Source organism: Vulpes lagopus, chromosome 1 (assembly GCF_018345385.1).
Source record: "Vulpes lagopus strain Blue_001 chromosome 1, ASM1834538v1, whole genome shotgun sequence".
Lineage (NCBI taxonomy): Eukaryota > Metazoa > Chordata > Mammalia > Carnivora > Canidae > Vulpes > Vulpes lagopus.
In genome coordinates this window covers 174065031-174079488 of record NC_054824.1, presented here as the reverse complement: position 1 = coordinate 174079488, position 14458 = coordinate 174065031, and the positions used below count along the sequence as shown (strand labels likewise).

The 14458-nt window shown below is 44.8% G+C and overlaps 1 long non-coding RNA gene across 3 annotated transcripts; it reads left to right on the top strand.

Annotated features, from left to right (window-relative positions):
* Positions 1 to 8205: 8205 nt before the first annotated feature.
* On the top strand, positions 8206 to 13287 carry LOC121500697. Of its 3 annotated transcripts, none has more exons than XR_005990439.1 (4): positions 8206 to 8263; positions 9860 to 10019; positions 10439 to 10739; positions 12936 to 13287. It is a non-coding gene; the product is annotated as an uncharacterized LOC121500697 (long non-coding RNA). The 3 variants fall into 3 exon arrangements; XR_005990441.1 differs by lacking the exon at positions 8206 to 8263 and adding an exon at positions 8294 to 8380; XR_005990440.1 differs by lacking the exon at positions 8206 to 8263 and adding an exon at positions 9261 to 9381.
* The last annotated feature ends 1171 nt before the right edge of the window (positions 13288 to 14458 follow it).

Here is a 14458-nt window from a genome sequence, read left to right as displayed (position 1 = left end):
TACCATAAGAGAATCTGTAATTCCTACTTTTGAGTTACTGAAATCAAATACTATTGGTTACCTATACTATGTGTAGTGCTAGGTGAGGAAGTCAAGGAGCCAGACATTGCAACTCAGGCGGTCCACAATCTAGTGCAAGAGACAGACATATAAAAACATGGTAGTAATCAATGTGATCAAGGTAGAAATAAAATCAATGGGCACAAAAGAAGGCCCCAAGAAGACTCAAGTGTTAATTCTATCCTGAGACATTAGGGGAAGTTAGCTATGGCTAAAGTCAACTATGCCAGGTCCAAAAGAATGAGTAGAAATTTGCCGGGTAAAAATTTAAGTAGAGAAAAGACATAAGGAACAGTAATTATTATTAAAGTTACTAGCGTAAATCATTTTCTTCGGATACCACAGTAAATTTACCACAGTAAATTCTGCTGCTCAAGATCTTCCATGGGTTCTCTTCCCACTGTCACATTTATTCCCAACTATTCAGCCTAACCATCAAGACCTTCACTTACTGACTCATTCAAGAAATATTTGCTGAATGCCCACTATGAGCTGGGCACTGTTCTGGACACTAAAAGTACAGTGGGAAACCAAATAGAAAGCCTGAACCTCAAACTTACTCTCAACCTGTGCCTCCATGGAACTTGCCTGCTAGTAAAGGGAGACAGGTAATGAACAAATAAGTAAAACAGATACAAAATTAGATATGTGCTTTGGAGAAAAGTAAAGAAGGGAAGATGTATCAAGAAATGCCTGGCAAGGGGTGCCTGGGTGGCTCTGTCTGTGAAGCATCCAACTCTTGATTTTGACCCAGGTCATGACTTCAGGGTTGTGAGATCGAGCTCCACATCAGGCTCATACTGAGCATAGAGGCTGCTTAAGCTTCTTTCCCTCTCCTACTGTTACTCCCCTCTTCCTCTCAAAAAGAGAAAAGAAATAAAAGGGAAGAAAAGAAAAGCCAAGCCTGGCAAGGGTGGAGGAGTGATCAAGGATGCCTTCTCTGAGAAGATGACACATAAAACAAGACCCGAAATACATAAAGTTATCTGGGGGAAGAGCACTCAAGGGAGGAGTGAGAACAAAGGTTCTGAGGCTCTGAGGAGTGTTGGGATGTGTCTGAAGAAGACTCGGAGGCCAGTTGAGCTGGAGCTAAGTGGGTGAGAGAGAAAAGAGTAAGAAAGTGAGATGAGAGACTGGAGGCATAGTTAGAACTTGGTTTTATTCTGAGAGGTGGGAACTATTACAGAGTTTTAAGCAGAGGAGTGATGTGACCCAGTATGTTTTTCATAGCATCAGTCTGGCTGCAAAGCTATAAATGGATCAAGAAGGAGGTATGGGCAGAAAGAGGAAGAATGGATTGGAGGCTACTGGACTTCTCTAGGTAATAGAGAGTTGGTAATAAGGTGGTGGCATAATGGTGAGGTAAAGTAATGTGTTTGGGACATAATTTGAAGATAGAGCTGGACATGGGCATATTTGCTTGTGACCTAATATGGAACATGAGAGAAGAGGGTAGGGAGATAAAGAGAAAGAGAAGGCAATCACAGAGGACTCCAAGGGTTTTGGCCTAAGAAATAAGCTTGGAGTTATCATTTACTAAGATGGGGAAGACTATTGGAGAAATGGCTTTAGAGGGAAGATCATGTGAAACCATAGATGCCAATCGGATATCCAAGTGGAGATGTTGAGTAGTTAATTGTATATAGAAGCTCCAGGGCAAGTCTGAGCTAGAGAAAAAAACAAAAACAAAAACATGGGAATGTAAGAGTTGGCTTGGGCTGCTATAACATGATACCACAGACTGAGTGGCTAAAACAACAGAAAGGTATTTTCCTACAGTTCTAAAATCTGGAAGTCCAAGATCAAGGTGTCAGCAGGTTTGGTTTCTCCTGAGGCCTCTCTCTTTGCCTTCTTGCTGTGTCCTCCCATGGTCATTCTCTATGCACACATATCCCTGGTATCTCTTTGTGTGTCAGAATTTCCTCTTCTTATCAGGACAAGGGTCACAAAGGATTAGGACCCAACCTAACGTCTTCATGTAAACCTAATTACCTCTTTACAGATTCTTTCACCAAATATAGTCACATTCTGAGGCACTGGGGGTTAGGATTTTAACATATGAATTTGGGAAGACACAATTCAACCCATAAATAGGAAGTCATCAGCTTATTGAAAGAGATTAGATAAAATAATTAAAGCAGTGAATGTAGAGAAAAGAGATGAGATGTCTAAAGGTGGAGCTGTGGTGTTCTTCATTGTTTAGAGATCAGGAAATGAACAGGAACCAGTAAAGGAGAATGAGAATGATTGGCCAGCGAATTGGAAGAAATCTAGAAACACGGTATCCTAAGAACCTGGTGAAGGAGATATTCAAGAAGGAGGAAGTCACCTACAATGTTAAATTTTTCTTAGAGACCAAGGAGGTAAGAACGAAGAAGTCATCATTGGACTTGGAAAGCAGACACCATTAGTGGCCTCAGTGAGAACAGTTTTGGTGGCTTGGGGGAGGGGAGTAGAAGCATAGGCCAGAGTAGAGTGAGAAGTGAAGAGAAATTGTGACATTGAATGTCCCAATTCTTCTGAGTTTCACTATAAAGAACAACAGCGAAATAGAGCCAAAGCTAAAGAGTGGTAAGTGGAGAAGGCAGGGATTTTTTTTAAGATCGGAAAAACAGGAGTGGTTGTTTTCTGAGGGGATTGATGCATCATAAGAGAAGAAAGGGATGATACAGAAGAATTGCCAGAGTGATGTCCTTGAATAGCAAGACTCAAGGCTGCTTGTAGTATCGAGTAGCAAAAACGAAGGGGTTTTCTTTACCTAGGAAGCTGAGTGTTGACGGTAGAGCACATAATACAAAGGCAGGGAGGTGGGTGGATGTGGTTGTAAAGGTTCTGGAATTTCCCTTCTGAGCCTGGGTGGGAGGAGAGATACTGAACATCTAGGAAAGAGGAGAGGGGACAAGGTCATTGGAAAGGTGAGAAGGAGAGTCAATGAACTAGGGAGTTATAGTAGAATTGGCAGCTGACACTGAATGCCAAGTCGAAGATAGTCATCCTGAAGTTAAATGTTGACCACTCATTATAGTTGTGTCTTTTCCTCCAGTCATGGCCAGCTAGGAACGTGTGGGTGCCTTGTGGTTTGAGAGTTCAGGGTAACCAGGGCTGGCATTTTGCCAGATAATTCTTATGAGAACAGTTAGAATGTTATGTAAGGAGTTGCTCTAATGATGGGCCTTAGAATCTCAACTGGGGAAGAAGAGCAACAAGGACATGAGTCAGGTGAGTGATATACAGCAATAAAATGGTGGTCAGGTCAAGGAGGAGTCATCCTGGTAGGGCGTCTGGAATTGTTGGAGTCCTAGGACTAGAGAGAGAGCTAGAAAGATAGAAAGGGTTGGTCAGAAAGCTCTTTTCTCAGCTCTCTACTAAATGCCAATTCTATTCTAGAAGAGGGGCTATGATTTGTACTTATTTTTCTATTCCCAGAAGTGTCTTTTTTAAAAAGTTCACATAATAGACATCTCTTGAGAGAGAACCATTATTGTGTTACCAATTTGACGATTATTTTCAGGAGACAGGATGGGAATAGTGGAACGCTCTAACAGAGGAGCCAGCTCATCTGGGTTCAAGTTCAGACTTTGCCTCTCAACTCTCAGTTTGTGGGCTCATTTCTTAACTATTGTGAGTTTCAGTTGGCTCATCTGTAAAATGAGGAAAATAATAACTGCCCTGCAATTATTGTGAAGATCAAATGCAATAAGGTATGTGAAAGTGCTCTGTAAACTAAAAGGCCAATTAACAATAGCCTGAAATAGCCACAAGACCATGAATCACCCAGCAAAGGGAGAAACGCGAGCCTCCAAGGACTTTTGAGGGGGACCTTTGTGCCCCTTCCAATCTCTATGACTAAGCCAAGTGACATGTTTGTTGGACCCCAGGCTCTGTCTTCAGTTTTCTCCTTTACCAGCCCCTGTTTTTGTGCTCCAAGCTCTGCATCCTGTCAGAGAGGAACAGAGCAGGACAAAAGAAAGTGAGGAAATCAGAGAGTGGACGAGAATTGGATGAAATGACATGTTCTGAGTGCCTACTTTATGTACATTTACCGGGCATTTTGCAAAAATCTCATTTAGTCTCATCTCCTCTGCTATTTGGTATTATCTTCTCTATAATTCAGTATTACAGATGAGGAAACAGACTAGAGAGTTTAAAGTTATTTGACCCAAACTCCACAATGCAGAGGTGGTGGGAGAGGAAATCAACCCATTCTCCCTCTGAAACCAAAGCCCAGAGTCTTCCTAATGACTCCAGGATTTACAAATAACCCAGACGACTCCTCTCCACCCGGAAAAAAATTTTCTTTTGGGAGAGTTTTCTGAACTCAAGCTCTCATTTTGCTCTGTGATGCTTAAGTTTCTAGAATAAGAGGAGGTTGTAGTCAAAGAAGAGAATCTTTTTAGAATACTAAAATTAAAAAAAAAAAAAAGAATACTAAAATTAGTAAAATCCTTGGGACAAGGAATTATTCACACCAGAGCGAATACAACTTAGATTTTGGAAGTGGGTTGACTTAAAAATCTCTCTTAGTTTTTCATTTGCTCAGAACTTATCCATTAAGAGGTCTATGGCAACACAATAAAGGGACAAAGAGAACTGGGCTAGTATTCCAGACTCAGGGCGTCTCAGTGTTGAACGGTTACTGGTCTGGATATCTCGTCCTGAGTAACCATCCACCCAAAACGTAGTGGTTTGAGATAACAGTTTGGTTCTATCTCTTGTTGACTAGGTTCTGCTGCATAGTTGATTCAGATTGGGTTCTGCTGGGTGGTTCTTGCTTAGGATTTCTCCCTGCACTTAACAGCCTGATGTTGACTGGCCTGCATCCTCTGAAGGTTCAGTGGGTCTAGACATCCAAAGTGGCTCCCCTTCCTGGCTAGTGCTTAATTCTAATGACTGGGACTCCAGTTAGCAATGTCAAGCAAAGACTGCACACATGATATTTTCATGTGGCTGGAGCTTCTCATTTCTCCCAGTCTCTAGGTTCTAAGAGGGAGTGTCCCAAGAGTAGAATGTTCTAAGAATTAGAAGAAAAAAGTTGCCAAGCCACTTAAGAGCTGTGCCTAGAACTGGCATGGCGTCGCTTCTACTGTATTCTGTTGATCAAAAGCAATCACAAATCCCATTGAGATTCAAGAGATTAGAGAAGTAAACTTCACATTTTGATGAGGAAGAGAAAAGGTCATGTTGCAGAAGAGAGTAGGGATGGGAAACACTGCTGCATTTATCTTTGGAAAATACAGCCAGCCACAGTCACTAGTCCAGTGAAATATCGTTGGCTTTCACAACAGTCCAACTTCTGGTGTTGGAGTCTGATCTAGCTCCTTCCGGACTCTCTACCCACATCTCATACCATTGCTTGCTATGCTGCAGCTCTATTATTTTCCCTCTTTTCTTTATTCCTACCTCAGAGTTTTGGCACTGCTTCTGCACAAAATTCTCCTTCTCTCAGTTCTTCCCATTGGAGCCTCCCCCATATCATAGGAGTCTCAGCTCAAATATAACCTCTTCTGAGACACGTTCCCTGAAGAACACATGACTGTGCTTATGCTCTCCGTAGCCAATACATGTTTGCTTTCCTGTCCACCATCTGTCCTACCAGTATAACACAAGCTCCAGGAGAGCAGTGACCTGGTCTCTCTTGTCCACTGCTATTTCCTAGTGCTGACACCAGTGTCCACTGCATGGTGGTCATTCAGGCAATCTTTGTTAAATGAATGAATGGTCAAATGAATATCCCTGTCAACTGGCAGCTAAAGACTGCTTAGATTCCTGTTATGTCAGGGAATTCAATACTATTTCTTCGGGAAACTATTTTATCTTTGGACACATCTTACACAATTCCTGCACGATGCTACAAATTTACCTAGCTAGTTAAAAGATCTATTATTTATAGATAAATAAATTCGGGGTTTTCAAACCATACCTCTAAGTGCCATAGCTCTGTGGCTCCCACCTCCAGGAAGAGGCCAAGGGGAGACATGGGGGGAAAAGGTAAGGGATTCCATCATCATTTCAATCGTGACCACAATCCTTTTATTTGTTTTAACTATTGGAGTTCTATGTGAGACTTAATTTGAAAAACAATTGCATTACTAAAAATATGATTTAGATGGTCTCTTTGTCTCTGTTCTGTATCTTCATGATGGTATTTCTCCGTGTGATCTTCTAACCCCCACATCAGAATCAACACTGTGGAAACCTGTGAAAAATGCAGACTCTCTGGCCCTTGCTCAATTAAAATTTTTGGCCATGGGACCAAGGAATCTGTATTTCAACAAGCACATCAGGGGTTTCTTAGGTACCCAAAAGTTTGAGAATCACTGCTCTATGATGTGAGAACAAACTGATAAAAATAAAGAAATAAGTTGCCAACGTAGAACTCTTTTTCCTTTGGGATGATCCATTACAAAAAGTGATCTTTTCTCAATATATACAGAATTTTTTGGAGGAGTAAGTATGGCTAGTTGACCTCAAGTTATCCAGAATGTGGACTTTTGTTATCTTTGTTAGAGGCCCTGAATGCTTCCTCAAATATCTCAGTGACTGAAGCTAGAGCATATATATGTGTACACACACACACACACACACACACACACACATTACCAGTGGCCAGCGTCACAGCCAACCTACCACCTCACTCAGCTGAGTCCTGCCAATTAAGTACTTCTTGAGTGGTATAATAACAGGGCCCTTAAAATTCCAAGCATAAAACAGCTAATAAAAGTATCTTGTTTAACAAAGTAATAATTAAAAAAAGCAGAGACAAAAAAAGCTGCAAAGTTTTCTTTGTGATCATTGTTTAACACTGTATGTAATTAAATATTAATGAAAGTATGCTACTTTCATTTTGTGAGCAATTTAATTCAATTAAAAATAAATGGGTCTCCTTGGCTCAGTGGGCATACTGATATACAGAACAGCACTGCCCTTAACTCGGTTTCCACTGTGTTTAAATCCAGCACCGAGCAGAGCTACTGAAATTCAACCCCAGGCTTACACAATTAACTCATTAAGAACCAAGAACCAACGTCAGTCAACTGAATATAGTGCTCTGCAGCATTCACTGCGTACGAAGCATAATACTGTTTATTTAAAAAATATTTTAATCAAGCATTTGCTATGTGGGATGAAAAGACACTTAAGATATTTCCTAGATGTCAAAGCCTAGTTATCTCACAGGGCGGTATAGGCATTGACCAGAAAGGGGAAGGAGAAATCTGGAATCTCTCTGCTTGTATCTTGATCAGGGTGTTGGTTAACTGCCACACACACACACACACACACACACACACACATACATACATACACACACATCCATTACATATATTCTGTATATATTTACATATATATGAGTACAGCTCAGTGATTGTGTGTGTGTATACAGATGTATACACATTTAAGGTCAGTGCGGGTTATGCGTCCGACTGCAAATACAGTCAACCCTTGAACAAGGTGGGGGTTAGGAGCACGGATACCCTTGCCGCTGAAAATCTGAGTATTATGCTTTGACTCCCCAGAAACTTAACTACTAATAGCCTACCGTTGGCCTTGCTGATAACATGAGCAGTCCATTAACACATTTTTGCGTATGTTAAACGTGTTATGTTATATACACTATATTTTTACAAAATTGTGAGATTGGGAAAAGAAAATGCTGTTAAGAAAATCATAAGGAAGAGAAACTACATTTACAGTGCTGTACTATATTACAGTATAATATATATTATAGTAATATATATCGTATACAGTATAATATATAATAGTAATATATTATGTACAGTATACTGTATATTATAGTATTATATATCGTATACAGTATAATATATAATAGTAATATATTATATACAGTATAATATATATTATAGTATTATATATTATATACAGTATAATATATATTATAGTAACATATTACTATAATCTAAAAAAAAGAAAGAAAGAAAAAAAAAGAAAAGAAAAGAAGAAAAGAAAAGAAAAGAAAAAAAAAAAAAAAAAAAGAAATCGACATGTAAGTGGACCCGTGTAGTTCCAACCCCTGTTGCTCAAGGGTCAAGCTGTATTTCATACATAATGGGGGGGCGGTGGAGGGACACTTCTGCCCCCAGGACCTCGGGGTCTGGTACGATCAGGCACACGAGAAGCCACATAGGCGTCACTTAGGAAGCTCCCGGCTCACACCTGGCTGGGAAGCACAGACAAATACTTAAAGGTACTAGTTTCGTGATAAAAACACACACGTCTTAAGCGTCCTTAGGGGACAGCCGCGCGGCAGCGGTGGGCGTTGGAGTCCGCGCTCAGGGGGAGCGCGCGGGCAGGTGCGCCCCAGGTGCGCCCCAGGTGCGGGGCAGGACGGGGGGGGGGGGCGGGGGCCCAGGCGGTCGCGGGGAGCCGAGGCGAGGACGGGGCGGCCAGCAGGCTCCCGGGGGCGAAGTGACGGGGTCGGGCCGCCCGGGGCGGGAGGGCGCTGGGCGCGGCGGCGGTGACAGCGGAGCGCGGGGCGGGCGGGGGCGGACGGGGGCGGGCGGGGGCGGCCTCCTGGGGCGGGGGCCGGGGCCGGGGCCGGGGCGGGGCGGGGCGGGGCGCCCGCAGGCCGGGGGGTGCGGGATCCGCCGCCGCCGCCGCCGTGGCCGAGCTGCTCTCACTTCACCCCCAAGGGCCGCGGTGTGGGGTGAACTTGGGGCTGCGGGGCCGCGACCGACAATGTTACCACCGAGCCGGCCCTCGTGAATGGGGAGGAAAGCGCCAGTCTCTGGACAAAAAAAAAAAAAAAAAAAAAAAAAACTTTGCTGCTAAAAACGAATCCCCGGCCAACATTTTACAACCTGGACGCATTGTTAACGTGCTGGTTTATCGGGCAGGAATAGGAAGCCGCGCTGGGAAACAATGTATTCTTTTTAGGTGCAAGGTCAGCGTCTGCAGGACCTCGGGGTGACCGCCAGCGCCGCGCCGCAGGGGAGAAGGCTCCGGGGCCGGCCAAGGCGCTTCCTGGGCGGGGTGAAGCGCGCCCCCGTCCCCCACCCCCGTCCCCCACCCCCGTCCCCCACCCGCACCCGCACCCCCACCCCACCCCCCGCCCAGGCCAGGCGGTGTCTCGGGGAGCCCTGAAGCGCGCACGCCCCGCCCAGGCGGCCAGTGCCGGCCCGAGGGGGCGCTGCAGGCGGCGAGGCCTGGGGTTTGGGGCGTGCGTGGGCGGAGCCCCCCTGCGGCCCCCGCGGACCCCGCACCCTGCTCCCTCGCTGCAGGGCGAAGCCGCCGCCCTCGGAGGTAGCCAGGGAGGCTCAGAGCGAGCCCGGCCTGCCCTGGGGACCGTCCCCAGCGCCAGAGCATGTGAGAGTGGGGAGAATTCCGAGGTGCCGCTTCCAAAACTCGTCCTGGGGCCTGGGGCGGGGGGGGGGGGGGTGATGGGGAGAGAAAATCCAGGTGGTTGCGGGCCAGCCCGGAGTGAGAGTGCGGGCTCCCACCGCCGAGGAGCTGCGCGACCTGTGTGCAGGAGACTTAAGGTCGCAGGAAAACCTCCAGTTTGCGCACATGCAAAAGGAGAAGGATAGGAACGCGGGCCACATAGGGCCGCTGCACGGATTAAATAGGGTAAGGGACGTGAAGCGCTTGGCACACTGGCCTATGGCCAGCACCCAGTAAAGGGTATTGATTGCACTCGCTGTTTCTTCTACCCAGAGAAAGACCCGTTCGTTCCCTTACCTCCCCCATGGGTCCCTCCTCTAGTTTACTTTCCTCCGTCGTGCTCCCCACTCTATTATACCATGTCTCTTACAGTTGTACCTTCTTTACTGTCTGTCCCCGCCAGCAAGAGGGACGCTCTCCGAGAATGGAGATGTGTGTGCTTTGCTCTGCCACTGGACCCCCAGAACCTGGAATAGTGCATAGCACACAACAGTTGCTCAATAAACATTAAATAGAGGATAGATGATGATGAAGACCTGGATTTGGAGTGTAAAAAGCCCCAGGTTAGTCCCTTGATTTCATATTTTACAAATCAGCACTCCTACCGGATGGTAAGCAACATGATGAAGGAACTGTATCTTGTATAAGTGGATTCTCCATAGCTAAGGTTGATAGATTTAGCAAGTAAAAATACAGGATGTTCAGTTACATAAAAAAAAAAAAATTAATATAAGTACATCTCAAATGTTGCACGGGACATATTTACACTAAAACATTATTCACTGTATATCTAAAATTAAAATTTATCTGAGTGGCCTGTATTTTATCTGGCAGCTTTATCCATCCCTGATTCCAAGTAGGCCCAAAATTAAGTAGTTGCTGAGTGAATGGATAATAGGCTCAAAATCCAGAAAAATCAGAGTAAACCTAAATAAAATAGGAAGGTCAGGCCTAATTGTGTGCTGCTCATGTTTAACTACAGACTCTTCGAGGAAAAAAAAAAAATCCTTGATTTACAACATTTGACAATCTCCATGGTGTAAATAATCCCACCACGGCTGATTTCAAGCTACCAAGGACACATGATTAGAATGCAGAGTCCAAAGAGATGAGCCCGATCAGCTTTGGCCAAGCAGCCCGCACCAGCTGGAGCACGGACTCCTCAAAGTCATAGGACAGAAGAAAGAGGCAACGAACAACCAAAGGCAATGAAGAAATTTGACTCACCTCCACTATACCATGGCAAGCCTCTGCTGGCCATTTCCTCAAAAACATTCCATGAGGTAGAAATTATTAGCCCCACTATTTTTAAAAACAAATGAGGAGGGCACCTGGGCGGCTCAGTCACTTAAGTGTTGGCCTTCGGCTCAGGTCATGATCCCTGGGTCCTGGGATCAAGCCCCACATTGGGCTCCCTGCTCAGCAGGGAGTCTGCTTCTCCCTCTACCCCTCCCCACTACTCATGTTCTCTCTCTGTCTGTCTCTCTCTCTAATAAATAAATAGATAAAATATTTTTTAAATGGGGGAAATAGGGCAGAGAGACAATTATGTCTAAAAGTTGTCTAGTCTCACAGCTCATAAGCCCGCCCAAGCCTACTCTCTCTGCCTGAAACAGGTCTTCCTCTGCAGTCACTGGATATGGAAGCCAAGGAGCCTCAGAGGTTTGAGATCAGCAGGCCAACCTGGCCATTCCTCAGCAGAAGCAGTGGAGGCAAACAGTAAAAGGGTTAGCAAACTCCCAGCAGGGCTGGGGATAGAACATGTACTTCTTGACCCTCAGAGGGTATGTGCGTGTGTGTGTGTGTGTGTGTGTGTGTGTCTGTGTGCATGTGCACGTGTGCACCCTGTGTGCATGTGTTGTAGAGAAATTCTCAGAGTATGTTCTTCTCATGTGAGGAGTCTAAGAAATAAGCAGGGGAACCTCAAAGGAGTCAACACACGATAAGTATGCATCGGCTGGGTTTTTTTTTTTTTTTTAAGTGTTGCAAATTCTACTTTCTTGATCTCACCCAGGTATTTTGAAACCTTAGACCAGAGCAGAGAACACCCATTACCAAGCAGTGACCAGTGCAGGGATAGGAGCTTTTTCTTTACCGAAGACAAGCAGTCTCAACTCCTGGCTTAAAGTGAGAACCCCCAATGTTCTACAAAAAGTCCCTGTACCCATCTCTCTTTTCTTCTCCTCCTGTGGGTTCCACAGAGGATAGCCATGCACAGAAGCCAGGCTCTGCTGGTCACTGCATGTGGCCACAGACAAGTCCCTTTCCTGCTCTCTCCCAGCTATAAAGCAAAAATATGATTTCTGGGGCCTCTTCCAGCGGTCACAGCTATAATGTTCTCTCTCTCAAGCCCCACCCCACCCCCATCTTCTCACTCTTTTCTCCCTTCCTCATTATCTTCCTGTTTTTCTTGGTTTTTGCAAACCTTCCCCTTCCCTCACCCCGACCTCTCTGGCTCCCCACCACCTTGCTTCTCTGTCTCTCCTCGCTCTCTCTACCCTTGCCCGCCCAACGCACACACAGACGGCTGGAGCTAACGCTGCCCCTTAATTAGACAGAAACTCTGCTAATAAAACAAAGAAAGAAAATAGGGAAAAGCCAGGAGCAAGCAGCGCCTGGGCAGAGGCAGCTCTCCAGAGCAGGCAAGCCCCCAGCGGTCCTCTGCGATCCATATATATTAACTGTGCCCTTCTCTTTTATCTGGAGAGCACTTCGCCAGCTACACAAACAAAAGATTATGCAGATTATCATAAGCATAAAGAAAAAAAATCATCTTAACCAAACATCCCAAAATGTAAGCTCCTGAATGGGAAAACCTGGGCATCCCAAGGCCACAAGCGCCCTCCAGAAGGAGAAGGGCCCTGGCCTTTGCCCATTCCCCTCCTGGTGAGCAGCACAGAGCTCTGAGAGGCAAGGATGCTCTGAGATGTCCCAGCTTGCTGTAAACTCTGAAAGCAAATGAGAGCCCTCAAGGCTCATTAGACCTATTTATACAGTTCTTCACTGGGAAAAATTAAATCTTCCAAACACAGATAAATACACCCCTGTGACAAATGAACTAGCTAGTCACGTTTAAACCCCAGCTCCGGTGCTGACAAATGTACTAGTTGAACCCCCCCAGGCAAGATAAACATAATTCTTTATCTTGAAATCCCTGTAGTTGGGAGACAAGGAACACAAGGACTACCACAAGTGTGTAGGGATGGAAGGCTGGGAGGAGGGCAGTGCTGTAAGGTAGGAAGAGCTCGTGAAGGTCACCTTCTCAGCCAGGTAGCCAAACCACTACACCTCTCCCTGCCTAGCTCTGCTCAGGCCTTCTGCTAACCTTGAGGGTCTCTCAACCTGTGCTGGCCACCAGCTGTCTTCTACCTACACGCAGTATCCTTGGAGATTCCAGTGGCACACAGTGACACAGGGTGCCCTCAAAATGGCTCACTGCCTGTCCCTCTGTATTTCTCAACAGGCCCTATCTTTTCCAGGAAACGCTCCTTTTCTGGGAAAGGTTGGCAGAGAATGATCCCGGCAGGAAATGGCCATCTGTGGGCCTCTGAGAAGAGATAATGATAAGATAGAAGAGAAGAGAAGGCTCTGGCTCACTCTTGGGAATCCCCACTCCTGGAGCAGCATCTGTATGTTCTAGAGCTGGGGCCGCTGGACCACAGGTGGATGCGGAGCACTTGGGAGGCTGCTAGCCTGAATTGACATGTACTGTGAATGTAAAATATGCCCTGAACTTTGAAGGCTTAGTACCAAAAACAAAAAAGTGACCTATCTCATTAATAACTTTTATAAAGTGATTACATGTTGAAATGATATTTTGGATATGTTGGGTTGAATAAAGTATATGATTGGAATGAATGTCACCTGCTGTTTCCCCCTCTTTTTAAAAGTGACTACTAGAAACCTAAAAATTGCACAGGGTGCATATCCTACTTCTGTGGCACAGCACACCTCTGGAGAAGCTTTAGCTTCAACACACTGAAATCTAGGTTTCCTCAAGAGCCCATTTTCAGACTTTGCCTCATTATGAAACCTTTTCATGCTTGAACCAAAGTGGAATTGATTTGTGTTTTCTTTTTTCCCAGTATAGGGACCTAAAGTTAAACTCCTCCTAAGCTGTGAAAGAGAAAGCCAGATCCAGAAGTTCCTCACTTCGGCACTGCGCCTCTTAGTTTTTAAAGCTCATTGCCTTTCCTGTCATTTCTTCCTCTTGCCTCCTCCCACTTGCTCTGAGAACTCGGGCTCTTACCTGTGCTAGTCTTTGCTTTAGAAACAGCAGAATACAAAGGCTCATAAGAACCTGAGAAGACCATCAGACTCATTCAAATTGGTCCACTTGACCTAGTCCTAGCAAAACACGCTGTCTTGGTCAATTCTTTTTTAAAAGGCAATAATGCTCATTTGTTTTCCTGTAGTAAATAATACTTCTTCACTGTAGAAAAAAATGGGAAAAGAGAAGCCAAAAGAAGAAAATTAAAATTACCCACAACTTCAAACCTCAGGCTAGCCATTGTTGATGTTTTAGGGGTGCATGCTCCCAAAATTGTATTTTATATGATGAAAATAATAACTATAACATCTATCGAGCACTTACTATATCCAGGCAGTGAGCTGGACATTTTAAACATATTTTTCTTCATAATTATCCTGAAGTAGATTCCACTATTATCCCCACATTATGGTTGAGAAAACTGAGACTTAGCAAATTTAAATGTCTTGTCCCAAGACAAACCACTAGGAAGTGGCCAAACCGGTTGAACACAGGTTCAAATGGGCTCTGGACAGGAAGCACTCAGACTTCTGCTTCCAGCTAAAAGTTCTCCAAGGAGAAAGATGCTCTCACTGCCCTCATCAACTTGTTCTCTTAAAGGCATCCAGCTCCATCTAACCCTCCTAGATTCACAGTTCCTGCCTCCATCTATTCAGACCACTGTAACAGAATGCCATAGATAAGGTGGATTATAAATAACAGGACTTATTTCTTACAGTTCTGGAGACTGAG